This window comes from Macaca nemestrina, chromosome 13 (assembly GCF_043159975.1).
Source record: "Macaca nemestrina isolate mMacNem1 chromosome 13, mMacNem.hap1, whole genome shotgun sequence".
NCBI classification, from domain to species: domain Eukaryota; kingdom Metazoa; phylum Chordata; class Mammalia; order Primates; family Cercopithecidae; genus Macaca; species Macaca nemestrina.
In genome coordinates, this window is record NC_092137.1 from 67,112,563 (window position 1) to 67,136,639 (window position 24,077).

At 38.1% G+C, this 24,077-nt stretch overlaps 1 pseudogene; it reads right to left on the reverse strand.

The window, feature by feature from the left end:
- Positions 1–17,270: 17,270 nt before the first annotated feature.
- On the reverse strand, positions 17,271–19,952 carry LOC105465434 (DNA (cytosine-5)-methyltransferase 3A pseudogene; annotated as a pseudogene).
- Between the last annotated feature and the right edge of the window lie 4,125 nt (positions 19,953–24,077).

Here is a 24,077-nt window from a genome sequence, read left to right on the forward strand (position 1 = left end):
GCAAAAAGATATGGAAATTATGAGCAGCCCAGGAGGTGGTGGTATTGTTGCAAAATAAGATAGTGGAGGCTGGACATGGTGGCTCACGCCTGTAATCCCAGCACTTTGGGAGGCTGAGGCAGGAGGATCACCGGGTCAAGAGATCGAGACCAGCCTGACCAACATGGCGAAACCCCATCTCTACTAAAAATACAAAAATTAGTTGAGCGTGGTGGCGCTCACCTGTAGTCCCAGCTACTCAGGAGGCTGAGGCAGGAGAATTGCTTGAACCTGGGAGGCAGATGTTGTAGTGAGCTGAGATCGCACCACTGTACTCCAGCCTGGTGACAGAGCAAGACTCCATCTCAAAAAAAAAAAAAAGATAGTGGAAATGATTTATCAAGACACAAAGAATGGCAATACACCAGAAAAAGTCATTTATGTTTGTAACAGTAAACCCCAAAGATGAAAGGAATCCAAGATTAATATGACCAAAGGCAGATGCAAAAAGGAAGGTAAAGTTCACAATCATTTTGGCATTCAGGAAAGCCCTGAGAAGTGCAAGCCCTCATGAAACTTCTTCCCCAGAAATAATTCTTTTTAGCGAGGGAGAAAGATGAATGTTCAGAGTTGCTGGCCTAGAGCCTAGAGCTTCATTCCTTGAATTTATACTCCCTTTTCTCCCTTTTGGCGAATCTTCAAACACTACAAAGAATGGAGGGGTTAAGATCTTTCCTAAATGCAGCCCCTCAAAAGTTGATTTTTATATGTGTTTTTCTCATAAGACTTTGGATGTTAATGTAACACTCCAAAGATGTATTTCCAAATTCCAAATCATCTGTACTCTCTCCCAATTCTGATTTAGAATACCCTCAAAGTTTTTTGAGTCTGTTAATTTGTCTTTAAAACTGAGAAAAGTATTACTTAGCGTTTTTGAAGGCTATGAAAGGATGATTTTGTTTTCCTTTGGTTTAAGAAAGTTTTCAGGTTTAGGAAAATGAAGTGGATAAAAGAAAGTAAGGGTCAGGTAAAGCCAGTTGGTATTAAAGAGGGTGAAAAGTTTTTAGAAATATGTATTTTTTTCTTGATGAGCTGTACAATTAGATCTTTCCCTCTGCAAATTATTCCCACTAAATTCATTTACCATGAGCAAAAGACAAAAAAACCACCACAAACGAGTTTCAGCCTTAACTTTTAATTTGCTGGTTTTTGTCAGTTTATGTCACAGCATTAATTTTCTTTTCCACCTAGGAGAAAAGATCATAAGTGATTAATACTACTCTTCTTCACTCTGTCCAGGTGGAAGGAGGAAAATACCCCTATCACTAACACCCAGTTGTTAAAGCATAGAATAAAAGAAAAGTGAGAATGAGATGTAGAACGAACTTTCCCTATGTGTTATTATACACAGAGGAGGGGGGATTTTGCACTGCAAGTGTGTTCTAGAAGTTGATTTTTCATCAGACACCCCCTACTTGCTAATTAGATATATGTCCCAGCCAATATATTGTTGTGAGCCTGAGTATGCCACTCTCTTAGAGGCCCTGTTAAAGTTTTGGTGATATTTTCACAAGTGGGAGTTTTTTGCTTTCTATTCCTTATTTGCCCATTCTTTATAAACTAAATGTTGTACACTCAAAAATTAAATTTGATGGCACTTCACCCAGCTCTCAGAAATATCTTCTGCCTCTCATCCTTGAATCTGAAGAGACTGAGCAGGGCCACGTGTTGATTTACTCCAGGATCCTTAAAAGTTTGTAAAATGCCTTTAAATGAAAGAGGAGTATACTAGTTAGCATGCTAAACCCTGTTTGTAATCTGCAACCTTACAAGGAGACAAAGCAGCTCTGGCATCCCCTAATATACCTGCAATAAAGATAAGATGATGGCCCTCGAAGTAAACATAAAATAATTGTACATAAAGCTGTATGCAAAAAGGCTTTGTTCCTAAATACTGAAAAGGCAGTCACCCTGAAACAATGGGGCAAATTAGCATGCAGCCAGCCCAAGGCTCTTAGCTGCACACAAACGCACACACACAAGCTCACAGTGACGAATGCTTGGTGCTTGCTGGGAGGTCAACACTAAGAATCTTTCTTGGGAAGGCAGCATGTCAGATTTCAGACACTTTCCCTACAAATGGGCTTTTGGTGCTCAAAGGGGGGGCTTTCTGATCCAGATAATAAAGTCCATTTACATGAAAAGATGCCGCTTTCAATGACATGATTAATTTCGGAAATACCTGGCATCTGAATGAAGCTGAGACTTCAAGAAATGACTGATGATGAGAAAAGATAATTAGGCAAATGTCAATAGTCCAGTGTTGTGCTTGGTGACAGGGGCTGGCCTGTCTAGGTTATCGTATACTCATTCAAAATGGAAATGAAAGGCCTTTGTGGAAAGTTGGGGATGATCAACCTACAGTTACATATAAACTCTTTTTAGCTCATGTTTCTCTGGTTTTTACCCCATCATGACCAATAGGGAGCTGATGCTTACCTTCAATGACTTCTCAGCGAATCCCAGACAAAGCTGGACTTGTTTTTCATGAGGTCTGCAAAATGCAAATTTATCATGAGGTCTGCAAAATGCCTTACATGTCATTTGTTCAAAAGTAATCTCTCTGTTCTGAGCCCTTTCAAAAATCTCACTGACTTCTCCTCCCCTCCAAAAAAAAAAAAAAAAAAAAAAAAGCCAAACACCATTTAATACTCTGCAGAAAGGACTTTGAAGACAAAGGCTGAAGTGGGAGGTAATGCAAATCTACTCCCCCTACATTGTTTTTGAGCCCTTTCTTCATTTTAAAAAAAAAAAAAAAAAAAAAAAAACCAGCAGTTTTTTCATTGGTGAATTGGAGGATGACAATGACTCTAGAGACTAGTGGTCTCCACAGGATAGAATTAATGGAAAGCAGGACACTCTCAGCGGACTGGGACTGAGGGAATAGCTTTCCAATGGAATCTTTTCAGATAAAGAGTTTGTAACTGTGGCAAGAGAGAGGGGGTTCTTGCTTTACTTTTTCTGCCTTACCGTACATCTTAATTTCTCCAAAAAGATGTTCATTAAAGACCATATGTTTGTACATATACCAAGGTGGTCCATGAATGCGTGTTAGCAATCCTAACCTCTCCACTTTACTCCTTTTTCTTTTGCCTGACTAGTTCCTATAGGAGAAAAGTGACCCTCCACGAAGCCATCTCCAGGCAGTGGAACCCCTGGAGAGGGGAAGATCCCAAGAAGATCCTTGCTAGCCATTTAGGCCCAGGCATGCTAAGTAAGGTTTATATCTGATATTAGTTAATGGCTGCTATGGGTTGAAGTAGGTCCCCCTGCCCCAAAAGATATACCAAAGTCCTAACAGTACTTCAAAATTATTACCTTATTTAGAAATAAGGTCATTGCAGATATATTTAGTAAAGACGAGATCATACTGAAGAAAGGGGGCCCTTAGCTCAATCTGCCCAATGTTGCTATCAGAACACAATATGAAGGTGCACGGGGAGAACACCAAGTGGCTACAGAGGCAGACATTACAGTGACACGGCTGTAAGCCAAGGAATGCCAGGGATTGATGTCCACCACCAGAAGCTAGGAAAGGCAAGGAGGGAGTATCCCCTACAGATTTCAGAGGGAGTAAGTTCCTACTAACACCTTAATTTGGGACTTCTGGCTTCCAGCATTGTGACAATACATTTCTGATTTAAACCACCTAGTGTGTGGTACTTTGTTACAGCAGTTCTAGGTATTGTTGGAGGAAATGAACAAAATAGTTATATCATTCAACATAGCAGGCCTGTGAAGAACTAGAAATATTGTCTTTTTCCCTTACCTGATTCCTTACCATCTTAACCCAATTCCAGCAAAGCAAATAGATAGATATATATTTATGAAGAGACAGTGTCGCCTGTCACAAATAGTGACATGAAACCCCGTATTGGAAAGAAGAAAAGGGGGCCGGGGGCCGTGACTCACACCTGTAATCCCAGCACTTTGGGAGACCGAGGCAGATGGATCACTTAAGGCCAAGAGTTCGAGACCAGCCTGGACAACAGGGTGCAACACTGTCTCTACTAAAAATACAAAAATTAGCCAGGCATGGTGGCTCATGCCCGTAGTCCTAGCTACTCAGGAGGCTGAGGCATGAGAATTGCTTGAGCCCGGGAAATTGAGGTTGCAGTGAGCCAAGATCATGCCATTGCACTATTGTACTCCAGTCTGGGAGACAGAGTGAAACTCCGTCAAGAAGAAGAAGAAGGAAGAAGAAAGAAGAAAGGAGAAAGAAGAGGAAGAGGAGGAGGAAGAGTTGGGAGGAGGAGCAGGGAGGAGGAGAGGAAGGAGGAGGGGAGGTGGAGGGGGGAGAAGGGGGAGGGGAGGAAGGGGAGGAAGAGAAAGAAGGGGAGGAAGAGGACAACCTGCCTCTAAAAGATGGTATAACTGTAAACGTACTGCAAGCATACATAAAAATGCTCATCAAGTGTCAGAGCAGCCCCCCAGAATGAAATACTCAGTGTTTTTAGTGAAATACTATACATTAAGTACATTAAGTGCACTATATGAAACTCATTAGTCTGTAACATAAAATGCCATTTAAAGGAAGACATGAAAGTAGAAACAAACCCAAGTGTCAGTCTGCTTTATTCCTTTGGAGAAAATATATTAAAATATATTCATAACAAGTATGTGAGGTCTTTGTCTAAATCTGTTTCTAATAGTGGAATAAAACTGGAAAGCATTGAAATTACTAATTGTGTGGAAATTTCTCCTTGCAGTGGGATCCTTCCATCCTTTCAGGATAATTTTAAAAAGCTATGATCCCCAAATCTTAAAGCTTGATTATTACTATATTAGTAAATATCTATAATTTGGCATGAGTTGATTTCCTTCAAGTTTTCAAAACTTGCTTTAGCGATTACATTGCTTAGTGGCAGGTTGTGCAAATGGCAATGTATTAAGGATAAAAAACAAAAGAGACTACTACTGTTTATAATTCATTTATATGACATCGCATAGACATATTTACTCAAGTATGCCATTTCTTTGGTTTCGAGTCTCTGCTACTGTTCAAACCATTTAGCTTGGCAAATAAACAATTTTAAAATCAAAAGATGCCTTTTGATTTGGGGACTAAAACATTGCATGGATGGGAGAGGGTCCCACAATTCAAATACAATATGATTGCATTTTCTTATTTGCTTTTAATCATTTGTAAATCCTGAGATGCTTAACATTTTATGTTTAAATATTATCTCAGTAGAAAGCTTTTCCCCTGCTTATGCATAATTTCATCTGGAAATTAATATCTCCCACTTATAATGCATCAAAAACTAGAAACATTTTTGCTCCTTAATGGTGTAGAAATTAGTCTAATTTTAAAGCACTCAAGAATATAATTATTTACATGTACTAGAAGTATTAACTAGAACTATTTGATCAAGGTATATGGAAAGTTGGAGAAAAGAAAAACATTTTTCAAAGTTATAAATAGCTGACTACATTAAATGTTACCTAAAAAGAAATAATTAGGTTACATGAACATTCTGGATAATAGAAAAATGTGTTCCTAGAATACTTTGAAAATTAAATGTGTTTCCATATTTTCAGAATAGTGTAAAATACTTCAAGGTCATTTATTTTCTGTTAAAGCTAGTATGTATGTAAACATTTCTTTGGTATTGTTGGAGGTGATAGAAAAAAATAAATGAAGTGTTAATTTAGTAAATGTGTTGCCAGTTGTGCTAAAATTGAATGCAATGCATATATGTCAATTGGATGTATATATATAAGTATAATAGTTTTATCATTATTATGAAATGTGCTTGGTTTATAAATGCATTTGCTCGTTGTGATGATTCCTATACTCAGCTAAAATGAGATTTATCATTTTTCTCCTTTTGTTTATAAAAGTACAGTTTATATTTCCTCTGTGATTGATTATATTCTGGAAAAGTCTTGTGATTAACCATATAGTACATTTTTTATTGAGTTCTTTCACACACCAATGACAGGGCCCAAAGAGTATTCTGGGTTTACAGGAATTTTCTAATACACGTGTTCCCTTCTGCATTAAAGCTGCTAATTAGTGCTTTTAAACAGCTCAACATTGAATTGTTGGAAGGCACCATATCAGGGCTAATATAAAACTGTTTATGTGGAAGAATATATACAATAAGAAGGTGTTAAACCCAACACAAATTGAGTGGCAGGGGGTTTCCACTAGTGCTAATTTTATGTTTGTTTTGTCTCATTTAAAGTTAAGATTCCTGTGTTATAATTGTGATGTGGAACATGCTGTACTTACAGATGGACTGAAATGTGTCAATTTACAAGCTGCATTTGTCTAGCAAAGAAGTCAATGGGTAGTTTTTTCAGGCAATAGCTATTCCTAAACACTAGTTTTTATTTTTAGCAGGACATATGGGTACTTAAAAAAAAATATATATATATATATATATAAAATAACTATGTTATATAAGACATGTTAAAATTCCAATTCCTGATAAGTATGTTTAGTGAGATTTTTATTGTATTTTGATATGCTAGTTGAACAGGGCAATAATACATTAATAGAATTTTGAATGTCTCAAGACAGTTTCACTACAAAAATCAAATGTACATGTGTTTAAACAAATCCAAGAGTTTTGTTATCTTAAGTCAGTTTCTGCTGACTTGTGAATGAATCAAGCTGGAGGAAACCTTAAGAGGTGATTTATTAGCTCCTTTGTCCTCAATTTTCACACAGATAGAACAATTAGGAAATTTTTCTATTCTTAGGCCCTTCTAGAAAAATTTCTCTTTCCCTCATCACCTCTGTCGAAGTTTATTGATTGGTTTCACAACATGACTACATCATCATTTTTGTGGCTGCCTGGCCAGATCATCTCAACTTGAGAACAGAAAGACCTCCGGGCAACCTATGGGGAAGCATGTTTCCTTAATGTGAGTCTTTCTTTCATCAAAGCACACTATTTTCAAAAATGCATTCTGTCAAGCTTTATTTCTTACTATAGTCCCTTCTAATACTCTCTATGTAAGGCTGAGAGTTAGGAAGGATTTGTTGATTTGATTTTTGTTTCATTTTTAGTGCCTTTTAAAAAAACTTTGTTGTGCTTTTGAATATGAATGCTTGGGAGTTCCATGATGCTGGACGTGGAGAAGGATATATTTCTTATAGACATTCAGCTGGATTTGGGGAAAGTCATATGGGCAACCACATGTCAAATCTTTGGGGGAAAAAACCCCACATAATCAATAAACTCTTACCAAGTTTAAGAAAAAAAGAAAAGTCATAAATTGCCAATGTCAGGAATTGAAAAGGAGATATCACTACAGATCCTTCAAGTATTAAAAACAACAAAAGTCAGAGAACAACTTTGAGAATGAGATTGAAGACTCATGTGGAATTAATTACTAAAAATAGATAATGTATCCCACCTGACACAAGATGAAATCAAAAATATAAATAGTCCTAGATATATAACTACTATTGAATCTGCAATTTAAACCTTGCCACAAATAAATCATTACACTTAGTTGGCTCCACTAGTAAATTCTCACATACATTGAAAGAAGAAATAATATCAATCTCATACAAATGCTGTTAAAGAATAGGAAAACAGAAAACAATTCCCAACCTACTTTATGAAGCTAGCAGTGTATTGATAACAAATCTCGACAAATAATATGAGAGGTAAATTATAGGCTGATTCCTCTCATGAATCTGGATACAAAAATAGTAAATAACATCTTTAGAAATCTTAATCTAGTGATTTGTAAAAAGGATAATACATCACAACCAAGTGGTGTTTATTCAAATAATGCAATGTTGGTTTAACATTTGAAAAAAATGACACAATATAATTCACCACATTAATAAAACAAATAATTATATGACTATATTAATTGGTATAGCAGAAAGCACGTTTATGATAAAGAAAGAAATCTCAGCTAACTAGAAATAGAAAGGAATTTCCTTAATATAATAGAGTATGTACAGGAAACTTCTAGTAAAAATTGTTCTTCATGGTGAAAATGTTGAGAACTTTCTGCTTTATATAGGAACAAAATGGTGCTGTCACCACATCTATTTAATGTAGTGCTGAAGGTCCTATCCATAGCAATAAAGCAAGGAAAGAAGAGATAGATGAATTAGAGAGGAAATTATAAAACTGTCATTATTCATGGATGACATGATTGTCTATACAGAAAATTCAAAACAGTATACAGATAATCTATGAAACTTAGTAAATTTATTAAGGTTTCTGGATACAATTTCAACAAATAGAGTTCCTTTAATATTGCAATGAATAAGCCAATATTTATGCATTGTTATCAACTAAAGCCCACATTTCATTCAGATTTCCTTAGTTTGTTATCTAATGCCCTTTTTCTATTATAGGATCTCATCCAAGATGCCATGTTACATTTAGTTGTTAGGCCTCTTTAGGCTCCTCTTGACTATGACAATTTCTTAGGCTTTCCTTGGTTTTAATGACCTTGACATTTTGAGAAGTAGTGGTTAGGTATTTTGTAGACTCCCTCTCTATTGGAATTTGTTTGATTTTGATTTTTTTTAATGACTAGACTGTGGTTATGGCTTTTTGGGAGAAAGACCATAGAGGTAAAGTGCCATTTAAATCATGTTATCTAAAGGGCACACACTATCAGCATGATTTATCGCTGTTGATGTTGACCTTGATCACCTGGTTGAGGTGATGTTTGCCAGGATTTTCCATTTACTCTACCCTACCTTCCCTTCTATACTAAACTTTTTAAATGGAGTCACTGTGGGCAGCCCCCATTGAAAAAGTGGGAATTTATGCTCCCTTTTGTTAAGGGATGGGTATCCATATAAATTATTTTTAACTCTTTTACAAGAGAGATGTGTCTCTTTCCCTGTATTTATTTATTCAATAGTTTATTGATATCAGTATTGACTCATGGATATTTATTTTATATTTTAGCTTATGATCCAGTAAATACAATTTTGTTTTATTTTGTTGTGCAAATTGTTCCAGCTTTGACTGTTGAGAGCTCTTTCAGTTGGCACCTGTGTTCCTTTGACATGCTCTCATCAATGTGTGATTTTTTCTTCTGTTTTTGAGCACTTTCTTACTTTCTGGCTCTCTGACATGCTCCAGTCCTAGAATTAGGCATTTCTCCAAGGATCTCTGGTTCATTTCATTGTATTTTTATATACAACCATCAATTAAAAAATAATGTTTTAATAAAATAAAGCAATTCCAAATGCTTAAGAAAAAAAGATCAAAAAGAGGTTTAAGACGAATATACTGAAAGCTTCAGAATATTATCAAAATAAACTAAAAAGATCTGAATAAATAGAGGAACAGAATTGGAGATCCAATATTGTAAAGGTGTTTATTTCCCATATAAATTGATCCATAGATGCAATTCAATTTCAATCAAAATCTAGAGGAAATATTGTGAAAATTGACAAGTTCATTCTAAAATTTATGGTAAAAGTAAAGGGTCAAAAATAGTCAAGATAATCTTGAAGGAGAAGAACTTAATATAAAGCCACAGTAAGTAAGAAAGTGTGGCACTGGCTAAAGGATAAACAAGTAATGAAATAAAGAAATGTTCCGGCCGGGCGCGGTGGCTCACGCCTGTAATACCAGCACTTTGCGGGGCCGAGGCGGGCGGATCACGAGGTCAGGAAATCGAGACCATCACGGCTAACGCGGTGAAACCCCGTCTCTACTAAAAATACAAAAAATCAGCCGGGCGTAGTGGTGGGTGCCTGTAGTCCCAGCTACTCAGGAGGCCAAGGCGGGAGAACAGCGTGAACCCAGGAGGAGGAGCTTGCAGTGAGCCCAGATAGTGCCACTGCACTCCAGCCTGGGCGACAGAGCGAGACTCCATCTCAAAAAAAAAAAAAAAAAAAAAAGAAATGTTCCAACAAAATAGAGTCTTGAAAAAGAATTACATATGTATGGCCATTTCTACTCTCTAATATTTTAATATAAACAATTCAAACATAAAGAAAATTTGAAAGAAGTTTACAGTGAGTATATCCACCACCTAGATTCTACCATTATTATTTATAATGCTTGTTTATTGGATATGTATCTATCCATTAATCTGTCATATTTCTTGTATTCCAAAATAAATTGCAGACATTACTACATTTCAACCTAAATATTTCAGCATGAATAATATTAACTAGAGTTCAATATTTCTTTATGATTCTTTACTTCTGATGTAAACTTCATATATGATAAAATATACAATTATGGCTATAATTGCTGAAATTTAAGAAATTCATATACCTGTGTAACATAATCCCCTATCAAGTTATAAAATATACCTATTATATCAGGAAGAATGTATCTATTATTTCATCATGTCTATTCCCAGTCACTCCCTGTTGCATTCCTCAGAGACAATAACAATTCTGATCTTTTTCACTATAGCATTGTTTGTATGTTCTGGGATTTAATATAAATGGAATCATACAGTGTGTTCTACTCCTGTATCTAGCTTCTTTCATTCAGCTTAATATTTTTGATTCATCCATGTTTTTGTACATATTGAGAGTTTATACATTTTTATTGAGTAGTATTTCATTGTATTAAAATATTAGTTTGTTTATCCCTTCTATTGATGGACAATGGGCAGTTTCCAGTTTTTTTCTATTATGAATAAAACTGTCATGAATGTTATTTTTATGGACTTTGTGAACATAGGATTTAATTTCCATTGCATAAATATCTAGGGGTGAAATTGATGTGTCATAGGGTAAGTCTATGTATAGTTTTACAGGAAACTGCCAGAACTTTTTCCAAAATAGCTGTAATATATTACAGCCTTCTCAAGTACCTAGTTTAGGGTACAGAGAAAGCAAGTGAAAATGCAGAGAATACACTGCCACATCTGTTCTTGGATCCAAATTTTCCTAGTTAGTTTTCTTTTCTCTGCTTCTTACAATCTTCTTATGCTTGCTTTATATATAAAATTAAAGGATTTTAGCTGTACTTAGTGGGAGAAATGGGGAGAAATGTATCTTCTTTTTCTTGTTTGAAGTTGGAAATGTATTGCTATTTTTATTTTATTTCATCTTGAGTATGCATTTCATCTTGAATATGCTGATAATAGGTGGGAACAGGGTCTGTCAGGCAGGGTCTCTGCTTGTATGACTTTTTCCTGGCGGACGAAGGACAGAGCTTGCTGTGAGTTTGAAGACAGAAAACACAGCAGTCAGAGTTTATGAGTAAGAGAAAAGACACAGCAAAACTAAGAGGAATTTTCTGATCTCTGTTTTACAGGAAGATGCTTTGAAAGAAAAAGGCTCAGATCACTATTGAGGGGTGCCAGTTGATGGGAAGGGGCGTATGGGCAGAGCACAGCATGAGTAGCTCAGAACAACAGCAAAGAAACAAGTGAGATGTGCATCTCTGAGTAGTTCCTAAGGTGTTCACGACATAGTTAAATGGTGTTTTCCAAAACCAAAAAACTAGTAGAAGCAAGACAAGGGCAGTGACAAAGTAATTGCCTCTAGTTGCAGGATGTGATGTAAGAAAACAAGATAATTCCCCATGTCCCCAAATTCACTGGCTTGCCTTTGTCTTCAATAGTCGCAACTTTAGCTGGAGAGAGGAATCTGTCAGATATAATCCAGGCAGGTGAAATGTTGAAAAGAAATCTGACATTGAGCTCGGGTTAGTTTTGAGTAAAGTACTTGAGTTGGGAAGAAACACGCAAGACAAAGGAACAACAAGAAATATATTTTTGTAATTAATAAAGGGGCACCAGAGAAGATGATTTTTTTATTTGTAAGAGAGAACAGTAAAATGGGAACCAATAGAAAATAAAGACAAATAGTAGAGATAAGACTTTCAGTAATCACAGTGCAGAAAAAAACATTATTATTGGTATTGAAAAATACCTTCTTTCCTTGTTTTCAGTTACTACTCACAGATTGTGATATGGTTTGGCTCTGTGTCGCCACCCATATCTCATATTGATTTGTAATTCCCAATGGTAAGGGAGAAACCTGGTGGGAGGTGATTGGATAATGGGGGCAAATTTCCTCCTTGCTGTTTTCATGATAGTGAGTGAGTTCTCAAGAGATCTGATGATTTAAAAGTGTGTGGCACTTCCCCTTTCTCTCTCTCTCTCTCCTGCTCTAACACATGAATATGTGCTCACTTCCCCTTCGCCTTCTCCCATGATTGTAAGTTTCCTTGGGTCTCCCAGCTGTTTCCTGTACAGCCTGTAGAACTGTGAGTCAACGAAACCTCTTTTTTTTTTTTTTTTATAAATTATCCCATCTCAGGTAGTTCTTTATGGCAGTGTGAGAATGAACTAATACAGAAAATTGTTACCAGGAGTAGGGTACTATTATAAAGATACCTGAAAATGTGGAAGCAGCTATGGAACTGGGTAACAGGCAGAGATTGGAACAGTTTGGAGGGCTCAGAAGAAAACAGGAAGATGAGGGAATGTTTGGACCTTCCTAGAGACTTGTCGAATGGTTGTGACCAAAATGCTGATAGTCACATGGACAGTGAAGTTCAGACTGAGGTGGTTTCAGAAGGAGATGAGGAACTTACTGGGAACTGGAGTAAAAATCACTCTTGCTATTCTTTAACATATATAGTATATAATTATATATAAGCATTATAAAAATTACTTTATATAAATATATAAAATTATTATATAATTATATCTAATATAAATTTGTTTATTTATATTGCATAATTCATTTTTATGATATTTTAATTATATTTATAATCCTTAAAAATTTTCAATGAGTTGCATAACACTGGGGTTAACCATCCTTTTCTATGTTTAATAGTCATGTGCTTTTTCTTTCTAATATTTGCATGTTCATATAATTTACACATATTCTTATACATAACTTTTTGTGTCCATTTTTCTTACTGATTTAAAAAAGCTTTTTGTGTATTGAGGACAAATCTCATTCACAAACACAATTTTTCAAGAAATATAACTATTTTCAAATAGTGAACTTAATTTATATTATAAATCTTTATTTCTGTGGATGCCAAAAACTAAACTTTAAACAATGTATGGTTTCCCCTCATTTTCTTCCCAGACACGAAATACAAGCTTTATTGGGCACTAATGATTGCAAGCTTATAGCTAAAGAACAAGATTTGACTAGTTGACGTGCTGTCACTTGACATGTGAGGGTTTAAAGAAAATTGGAGCCAACATTTAAAAATTAAAATATTTCGCTTTCAAAAAAGTGAAGACTTGCAGTTCTTGTTGAGAAGTCAGAATATCTGTCCTTATGGGCCTACATTCTTGCAAGAAAGCGATTGCCTTGAGCTGAGAGGCAGCTACCCATTTCAAAGGGTGCATGTGTGTCCCGTTTAATAGGGTTGTATCAGATTTATTTAAAAATTATGGAACATACATGTATATGCATGTGTGTGTAGGTACTTAATTTCCACATGTTTACATATGCACCTATCAATAAATATGTAAACATATATGCTATGTGCTTATAGAAAGAATTTCCATTAGGATATAAATCACAACAAACTATTGTTACTATATACTTCTCCCCGTTATTATACACCTGCATATTTCACTCATTAATATTACCTGTCTAGTTCCTGTAACTGTTTGAGTTTCCAATCTTTCCTAAACATGATGGAAAACATGCTCATTATAAGTAACCTCTTTAAAAATTGATACTTTAAAATCGTATCATCTGGGAATCATTAGTAGAAGATATTCTTATATTAAGCATATATAGTAGAAGATATTCTTATATTAAGCATATATTATCCAGACTATATAGACAGGAATCTTTTTGATCACCTGAGACCGTCCGTAATTGGCTGCCTTATTTCATCCATTCATCTCATTTAAAAAAGTATTTTTTATGTGTGTGCATACATAGTAGGTATATACATATGTATATTTATGGGGTACATAAGATGTTTTGATACAGGCGTGGAATGTGAAATCAGCACATCATGAAGAATGGGGAATCCATCCCCTCAAGCATTTGTCCACTGAGTTGCAAACAATGCATTCATCTCTTGTGGAATATTTGCCTAGATGTTCTATTCACACTATTGGCCCTTCCGCACCTCCCAGGAGCTGAATTTGATACAATGAGCTTTGTCCTACCCTCTTTAACTTTTGTGAAGTTATGTATGTATATGTAAGATATATTTTTAATCCATATTTATGTTTTTGTAATCTGTATCAACATGTTTGATAAATGAAAATAGTCTGAAGCTCAGTTCTTTTCCTGAGTATGTGACATTTATCCCCTAGAAATCTTTTGTGCTACACAAGTAAAGAAGTCACAGAGTAAAGGTGGTGTGAAAAGGAAAGCAGGCATTGTTTAATAGACAGACTGAGGTCAGAAGAAAAGAGAAATATAAATAAGTTATATGCATATATTATGTTCCAAGGAATGTTAGTGGTCTGTAAAGAACAATGAACTATCTTTCTACATCTCTGAGTTCTGAACTACTGAGAAATAGACCTAAAGAGCTAGATATGCAAATGGATGGCAATTATGGAAAACCTAATTGAAATTGCATAGGGAGACTATTAATTCTTATTGCCAGACACTGAATTGCTAAAGTGAAGTGGTTATGAGGTTTTAACCAATTTTATTCACAGTTATTTAAGTAACAGTATTATAACTATTATGAAAAATTCTGTTTTTGTGGATCCAAGGCTAGAAAAGAGAAAACAAATATTTTCAATACAAGCAGTGTTTCTGTTTTTCCCTGCTCAGGGTGGACAAATTGTAGTTACTATTTCAGATACTATATACTTAACATTCTTGGACTGCTTTTTTAAAAATTTTATTTTTAATTTGTATGAGTACAGATTAGGTGTATATATTTTGCTTTTTGATTTTGCACCATCTCTTACTTGGTATGGATTTAGTGTATGGCATGCAGGAGCTGTTTTCTTCAGAGGGAAAAGCTGACATTCTCCGGCTTATAAAAAGTTTATAACAATATGTGTTTATAAATTGCTTACTTTGAGATGGACAGGTGAGAGGGACTATATAATTGCCAAATATTACTATCTGTCTAAATCTAGCTGAGTGAACAAATATTTTTAATGCCCATTTTAATGACACAGTTGTTCCATATGGTGGACTTCAGAAGTATAAAACAATCCAGAGTTAGTACATTCCCTGGAGAGAACCAGACTGTCCAGGTGTGCCGTATTTTAAACTCAGGGTAGAATTAAGAGGCATAGCTTTTCAAAATTCAGGCCCAAACAGCAGCTCAGATCAAGTTAATTTCTCTATTGTTTTAGACAACACAGGGCTCTTTAGTTTATGAAACAAAACCGTGTACTGAAAAGGTGGTCCTAATCATTTTATGTGTTTGAGTTAGCATGGATTTTAGTAAGAGGAAGTCCCTGGAGCTGAGATTAAGTTATTTGCATAATTTTTCTTAAGTTTCTTAAAGACTCAGCCTGGGCTTCTTTCTGGTGATTCCATGAAGACGGTGTTCCCCAGAGAGGTCTTTGATAGCATCTTTTAGATCTTGATGTGTTTTTTCCATTGTGGTTCAGAGCTTTTCATGGCCTTTAGTTTGATAGATAGAACAATGAGGCACAGGCACCAAGGTCTGCCAACCTCAGAAATTATGGTACATTCAGGAAATAGATTTTATTTTAAGAAGAGTCTAAGTATTACTAAGACAGATTCCTTTTTCCTATTTCCTGTTGTATTTCTTATTGAAGTTGATTCCTCTTTTTTCAATTGATTTAAACTTTCTCTTGCAAAATAACTCAAATGTTGAATGTGGTGTCTTGTGGAAGTCTGACACCATTAAGGACTGGAAGAGAAAAGTCTGAATAAGACAGTGCAACCAAGATGATTGCTCTTTGATATGCTGGTGGAAGGGTCTACTTAGCTTGGTGGGTTTACCTCTTGACGGATCCAATAGTCAAGGCATAGACAAAATGAGGACAATGTGGACCACGTTGACCCCAAATCATGTGTACAGGTGACATTATCTAGCCTAGGTACCAAATGAGTGCTTTGAGCACAGAGAAGATGGAAAGAGAGTCAGACCTTGGAATATGATCCAACCCACCTAATTTCTTGTCCTGATTCTCAACTAGAAAAAAATAGTATTTGTTCTCCTTTTAATAACTACTGTGTACTAACTTGGTGTACAGTTTACAAAGTCAGGTTTCTTAAACCCAATCTGAGCCTCAAGGGGAAGGCTGTTATTATTAGAAGCTACAGACTAGGAGAAAAGTCTTTATGAAGCTGGGTCTTGGACCTCTGGAAAGAGCCCCCTCTAGTACCTTGAAGGGGTGCAACATGAGACTGATTGTAGAAGTGGAAAATAACTGGAAACTGGAAATAACTGCCATTTCCAAAGCGAAGGGCTGTAGCTGGGGTGATGCCGACTAGAACAGTGAGCAAACAGGAAGAAGCATGCCCCTTCTGCCTCTTGAGGTTTTCTGTCTCTTTCTGTCATTCCCGTTAGTAGAACACAGTAGGAAGCCAGCTAGCCAAGGAGAAAGGATGTTTGTAGAGTCCCATGCCCAGCATCCCAAAGCTGAACATAGAAAGATGGGTTTGGAGCCAAAAGACATAGTACATCCCCCCCATCCTTTTTTTAACTTTTGTTTCAGGTTCATGGGTGCATGTGCATGTTTGTTATATAGGTAAATTGTGTGTCACAGGTGTTTGGTGTACAGATTATTTTACCACCCATGTAATAAGTAGAGTACCTGATTAGGTAGTTTTTCAATCCTCAACTTCCTCCCTCTCTCCACCCTCAAGTAGGCCCTGTGTCTGTTGTTCCCTTCTTTGTGTCCATATGTATGCAATGTTTAGCTTCCACTTATAAGTGAGAATATGTGGTATTTGATTTTCTGTTTCTGCATTAATTTGCTTAACATAATGGCCTTCAACTCCATCCATGTCTTTTGCAGCAACATGGATGGAAAATAGTAGAAAACAAAAGTGTTTACAAAAAAAAAAAAAAAAAAAAAAATAGGTGGGGGGCAGAGGAGGAAGGGGAGGGAGCTCGGTTTTGTTTTTCAATAGAGCTGAAGAAAAACATTGAAAAATCAGGAGATGATGTCCAACTCTTTTTGCAAGACAAAGCCCTCCATTATTTCTGCCTCTGTAGTTTCGTTTTGAATTCCTTTTTTCTCTTCTGGGTGCTGATACTTCTCTCCATCCTTACATTGCTAGGTTTTACTATGTTTTGTGGGTTATTTTATTTTATTTTATTTTAGTTTAGTTTAGTTTAGTTTGTTTAACCTTGTGTCATTACCTCAGTTTGCCCTCATGTCCCTTACACACAACCAAAATACTCCTTCAGTGGAGTGAAGAAATGGCAGGTGACTGCCATGGTCCACGACCCACCCAACACTCTCTACCTTGCCCAATGGCTCATGTTGGAGATGTCAGTATAATGGACAGGGAGGTCAAATACCCTTTCCATTTCAGTGCACCTAAGGTGTCCTCCTTCTCATTCATGAAGATAGGGAGATGCTGGTCTTTGCCCTGCATTATGGAGTTTGACCTAGTAGTAATGGTCCTCTCTTTGCTGATCTTAGCTCTCCTGCCATGCTCCAGACACTCCTGCAGCTCCAGCTTACACTCACAGTGAATGCCAATGCCCTGCTCATACTGGGAAGGTTACCACAGGCATAGCAGTTCTGGTGTGCAGCTGACACTTCTTTGGCACAGGATTAGAATAAAAAAATTGTGAGATGTCTCTCTTGTGACTAATGTCCATGGCCACCACACTCCCAAGAAACCACTAGAAGGGCAATCATCTCCCTCCTTGGGCTGTGCATGATGCAGAGGTGGTAGAAGTCAAAGAACTGCTGGCCAGTGCCCTTGTAGGGTCCTTCGTGGGCAAGGTTGACAATGGAGAGGTCATTGAAGAGAATGGACCCCACTCCTAGTTTTGCTTTTGCATGATGGTTCTAGCATCCCCAACGTACATGATCCTCCCCTGGTGCCACAGCATGCCCACCATGATGGCATCCTCACACACCTCCGAGACATGTAGTGGTCTACCCAAATGCCCAGCCCTTCAGCACCAGGAGCCTCATATCAATCCCATCAAAGAGAGACAGCACCTGGATGGGCGGCTTCCTTTTCTCAGCTGGGACAGGCAAGTAGATCTCCAGAGGGTCAAATTCTTTGTTATGGTTATTGGGGAAGAACATCTGGAGCTGAGATGGGCAGTCATCCCATCGCTGCAGCAGCCCGTAGGTGCCCTTGTGCTCACACATGTAGCAGTTCCAGGGATCTTCCTTAATGGTCACCTGGGCAACCTCTGGCCCAACCAAGAGGTCTATACACTCCACGCAAAAGCACCTACAGCAGTTGTTCCAGCACATGAGCACCTCATGCCCCCAGTAGCAGATGGTGCAGCAGGACTGATAGCCATCATCATCATACTGGTATGCACGCTCCAGGAAGCAGTTCTTGCAATGTTGTCATATTCCTAGCATGAAGAGGGGCTGTCCAGAGGGACATTGAGGCTCCCACAAGAGACACAAAGTTCCTTGATGTTCTGGCACTTCTGCCTCACCTTGTACACCAGCTACTCTTGTGTGTTCATCAACAATCTCCTTGATGTTGAGCTTCCTTTTTTGTTTTTTTTGAAACAGAGTCTTGCTCTCTCACCAGGCTGGAGTGCAATGGCGCTCTCAGCTCACTGTAACCTCCGACTCCCTGGTTCAAGTGATTCTCCTGCCTCATCCTCCCCAGTAGCTGGGATTACAGGCACATACCACCACACCTAGTTAATTTTTGTATTTTTTAGTGGAGACGGGGTTTCACCATGTTGGCCAAGATGGTCTCGATCTCCTGACCTCGTGATCCACCGGCCTCAGCCTTCCAAAGTGTTGGGATTACAGGCGTGAGCCACCACGCCAAGCCCAATGTTGAGCTTCTTAGCTCTGCTCTTTCAGGGCTTTTTGGCTGGAGGGGGTGGTGCATAAGCAGTTGCCTCAGGGTCAACCCACACGTGTGCATAAACTTCTTTGTTGGGATTCTTCTCCTCTTCTTGTGGCTCCAGTCTCTTGGGGGCAAAAGGCTGGAGCCTCCCAAAGGTCCATCCGAATATCTACTTGCTCTGCAACTCTGTGACCTTGGCAGTGTCACTCTCATTGCTGTCATTGCTCTCTGGGAACAGCTCCCCTGTACACTGCTGGCCACCGGCAGGACTTCGTAGATGGCTTTGCGGTACATGGGCTGCTTGTTGTATTATAGGTGGTCTGGTGGAACACACTGCAAAAGGAGCTCAGTGGCATCAGCTTCTCTACATACAGCACTGAGAACTCGCTTCTCCAAACCACATGACACAGTGGGTGCCTTTAGCTGCTCGACTCTGGCCTGTCATCCACCAAGACACAATGTGGCCTCCAGGAGAAGCCCCGCAGTTTTCCTCACATCAACTTCCTAGTGCCAAAGCCCCAGCTGTCCTTGTACTCTGGTTCATCATCACCCGCTTTAGTGTACTTGTTCCCAGCATCAGTCCCCACAGGCTCAGGTGTGGTAACGACAGTGGGGGATGTGGGTTGCTGGGCTGCCACACAGCAGCAGGGCTAGCCTCTTCCACCTTTGCAGACTCCTCTGAGCTCTAGTTTTCTTCCGCAACATTCATTACTGCAGTGACCTCGGCCTTTCTTCTCAGCCCATGAGGCCACGTGTAGCCCTCTGAGGTCCGCTCAGCATCTTCAGCATATTTTACTTGGAATTCCACATCCAATTAATTGCCAGTCCTTTCAATTTCACTCCTAAGAGATGCGATGCCTTTTTTTCTTTTTAGCTGATACTACTCTCATTTAAACCTTTATTACTTCTTGTCTAACTCATTTCAGAAGCTTCCTAATGGGTCTCCTCTCTTGCTCCTACCTTTTCCCTTATTAATCCAGATGAATCGACTCAGATCATTGCTCTGATTATGACTCTCTGCTGACCCAGATACTGGGATGAAGTCAAAATTCCTTGGCATGGCTCTCAAGGCTTTTCACAACCTCATCATCCAACTTTTCAGACATGGCTGAAAGATATAAGATGATGGGTACGTAAATTTGCTTGTCTGTGGTTAACCACTATATGTAAGTGTATACAACCACTATATGTAGGTTTCCAAACATCATTTGTACAGCTTAAATATATATATACAATAAAACAAGCAAGACAGGCTTATCTTAAAGAATCTTCACCCTATAGCCTCTGCATACCTAGCTCTACTCAGGACTTCTGACTTGCCAAAGGCCTCTAGATTATTCTTTCCTCTGGGCCCATGGTCATTTAGCTTCTGCCCCGAATGCATTTCTCACCTTCACTTGATGCTTCAAGACTCTACTTAAATGTCATTTACTTCCATGAAGAAAGTATTGGAGCTTATCATAGACTCAACACAGTTCATTGCAAAGCTTTACAAAACTTACTAAGCACTTAGTTATTCTGCAAGGTGCTATTAAAATTATCATTTTCAACAGATACATTATTTTAAAACGCAGTACATTTTTGGAAGTCAATGAATTTTTGGAAGGTAAAAGAATTTGTGATTTTCTTTTCCTTTTAGTATATGCTTTATATACTTCCACCTTTATCTTTTCATTTTCTTAAAGATAACAGTGGCAGTATACAAAACATACTATATATGTATACAAATTATATAAAGAATAGCTCCTGCAGAAATGATGAGGATGGTGACGACAATTATTGCTAACATTTATTGAGCACTTACTATATGTTAAGCACTAACTTCGTTAACTTGCCCTTAACTTGTGTGAGCTTGTTTGATTTGTACAACCCCCCAGTGAAGTTCATACTACATGATTCCCATTCCACAGCTAAGGATCCTGAAGACAGGAAGCCTAAATCACATGCCCAGCTAATATGTGTTGGGTCTAGAATTTAAATCAGGGAGTCTGTCTTCAGAGCCCATGCCATTGACCCTTAAATAGCACCTTATAATGAAATTGCATATATATTTCCACCTTTATCTTTTCTTCTTAAAGATAAAAGTGGAAGTATATTAAACATATACTAAAAGGGCCATCAATAATTCTTTCCTGTCAGGAAATCAGTGAAAACTTTATCATCTATCTATCTATCTATCTATCTATCTATCTATCTATCTATCTATCTATCTATCTATCTCATCTATCTATCTCTGTCTGTCTGTCTGTCTCTCTCTCTCTCTCTCTCTCTCTCTCTCTCTCTCTCTATCTTCTTAAACCCTCTTAAACCCAAAGAAGACACTTTACTTAGAAGTAGGGGCAATTTACAGAAATCTGAGACACAGATTCCATACCTGAAAGTGAGAATGTACTTAAAGGAAATATTGACAGGAGGAAGAGCAAATGCAGAGGAACTGACACATTAATCAAAAGTTAAATGATAGAGACACAGGCATGATTATGCATGTGTGTGTGTGTGTGTGTGTATATATATATATATATATATATGAGCTAATGGAACGTGTGAAAAAGATAATATAATCATTGGGCATGAAATAGATGCAACTTAAGGCTTTTCAATAAAGCTTTGTTAGGGGATAACCCAAGAATACTCCAGAAGAAGGGGAAAGAGAAATTGAACAAATTTTAGAGGCAATATTGAACAAGTGACAATAACTTAAAAAATCACAGATAGCTGAGTTTTACCTGAGATTTACTCAGGAATGTGGAATTCAGAAAATAAAATAGAGAAGAGAGATTTCTTAAATTATTTATTAAAATGAAATCAATTTCTTGTGAAGTTGGAACTAGAGAGTCTCAGATGCAACGGATAACTCCTGCAAAAATGATAAGGATGGTGATGATAACGCTTGCTAAAATTTATTGGGCACTTACTATGTGTCAGGCACTAACTTAATTAACTTGCCCTTGACTTGCGTGATGTTGTTTGATTTGTACACCTCAGTGAAGCTCATTCTACAAGATCCCCATTTCACAGGAAAAAATCCTGAAACAGGAAGTCTAAGTCATATGCCCAGCTGACATGTACTGGGTCCAGAATTCAAATCAGGGAGAGTCTGGCTCCGGAGCCCATGCCATTGACCCCCAAATAGCACCTTACAATGCAAAGAAAGGACAGATTCTTAGAAGTAATGGGTTTATTGACAGAGGAAATAAGCCTCTTCTACAGGTTTCTAACATAACTTTGATTTAAAATAAGGGTCATGGGGCAAGGGAAATTGACAAAGGTGATGACACAAGTCCTATTAACTAGTTTGTTACTGAGAGGGGCGGGGAGGACTTGTGAGTCTTGAGAGCTCCCCCTGAACAATGCTGCCTTCAGTCCAAATTATTGCTGAATGAAGGGGAGGGGCAGGGTGGCTAGGTGATCAAAAGCCCTTCAGAGAAGGAGGTGGAATGGCAGCCATGGGCCCTTCTCTGTCTCCAGAAGTTCACTGTACTGAATTTAATAATTGCTTCCTATTATTGCCTGACTGTCTGTTCCAAATAAATCTACCTGATTGGGATGGATTTGGTGTGGGAATATCTGTTCCAGCCTATTAGCCAGCACCTTTCCTGAGATTTCCCTGTCCACATTTATTAAGGAGATTGGGCGATAATTCAGGCTGGGTTCAGGTTCTCCTCCTGGTTTAAGAATTACAAAAATTAGTGCTCATCGTAGACCCAAAAGTCAGCGTTTTGTTTTCAGCTTATCCTTGTCCCTTCTTAGCAATGGAGGCAGAAGTACCTTGCTTTGGGGTATGAAACCTGATTATCAAACATCAGGGCTCTTGGTACATTCCAGAAAGTGACAACTTTTAGGGGTAAATTTTCATTTTTTCACTTTGATCTTGCCCTCTGAAAGTGGCTGTGTTTCTGGTTATACTCGTAGCTTCAGTCATTCTCAAGCAGACCCTTTAAAAATAACCTGATAGAGCCTAAGGAGGGGGCATCAGTGACTTTCCTTGGCACTACTTGTTGGTTTAGGAGATTTTTTCTCTTTTAATGAATTAATGTCAAAAAATGAACATGGAGTTGGAGTCTTCCAGTGTCCCATTTTCTACCTCACTGTGGGAAGCAGGATAATATAGAAAAAGCTCTCTGTTCTTCTCAAAAATGGAATCTTCACACTGCCAACTGCTCTGCTAGCTGCAGACATGTTTCTGGGTCTCCCCAAGTCCTAAACTCACCACAAGTGCATGATCCAGCCACCAAAGAGCAGTGCTGTTGTTCTAGGAGTCACTGTCTCATTTGTTGTTGATAGTGTTGCTATTAAGCTCTGACTATGGGCCAGACACTCTTGTAAGCACTTTATCTGCAGTAACCATTTAGTATTCACAAAAAGCCCCAGTAGTAAGTACAATTATTGGTCATCCCACTTAGTAGAGATGAAAGCCAAGACTTAAAGAGACTAAATACTTACCCAATGCCATGCAGTCAGTAAGCTGAGACTCAAGCACAGATCCATCAGACACCAGTACTGGTGCTCAATTCACTCTCTTCTTCCACCTTTTAGTCCTTAACCATCATGGCACAACATAGGGGTCAGCAGAATGCCATCAGCACAGAAGACAAGGAAAGCAGAAAAGAGCGATAGGGTGGATTCAAGGCCGTGGCAGCCTCGGAAAGACTTTTGAAGTGTAGAAGATAATTTGGCCGTACTGGCCGTGTGCTAATGCTTGAAGACAAGTAGTCAATCAACATTTTCAGAGGCAGCAGCAGAGGCTTCCAGCTCTGAGAGGTAGCAACTGAAGGCTGGACTGTATCTACCCATCTCACTTAAGCCTTACAATGCCACCCCCAACACCATTCCCATTTTACTAATGGAGAAACCAGGCTGAAGTAGTTATCTTACCTACCAGAGGTCACAAAGTTAGAAAGTGTCAGGGCAGGTATGTCAGTCCAGCTGGAGACAGAAGGTCAGAAGGAAGAAAGTGGAATGTGACCAGCATATACATCCCGAAATTATTTGGGGAAAGATTTCTATACAAAGAGAGATAACGCACAGAACCAGCATGGAATCTGCTTCTCCCTTTCTCTGTATCTGTTACTTTCTCTCTTTCTCTTTCTCTCTGCCCCTCACCTCCTGCCCCTGTCTCTTCCCTTCCCTATACACACACACAACCCTAGTGCAGTTGAAAAGGAAAACAAACAAACAAACAAAA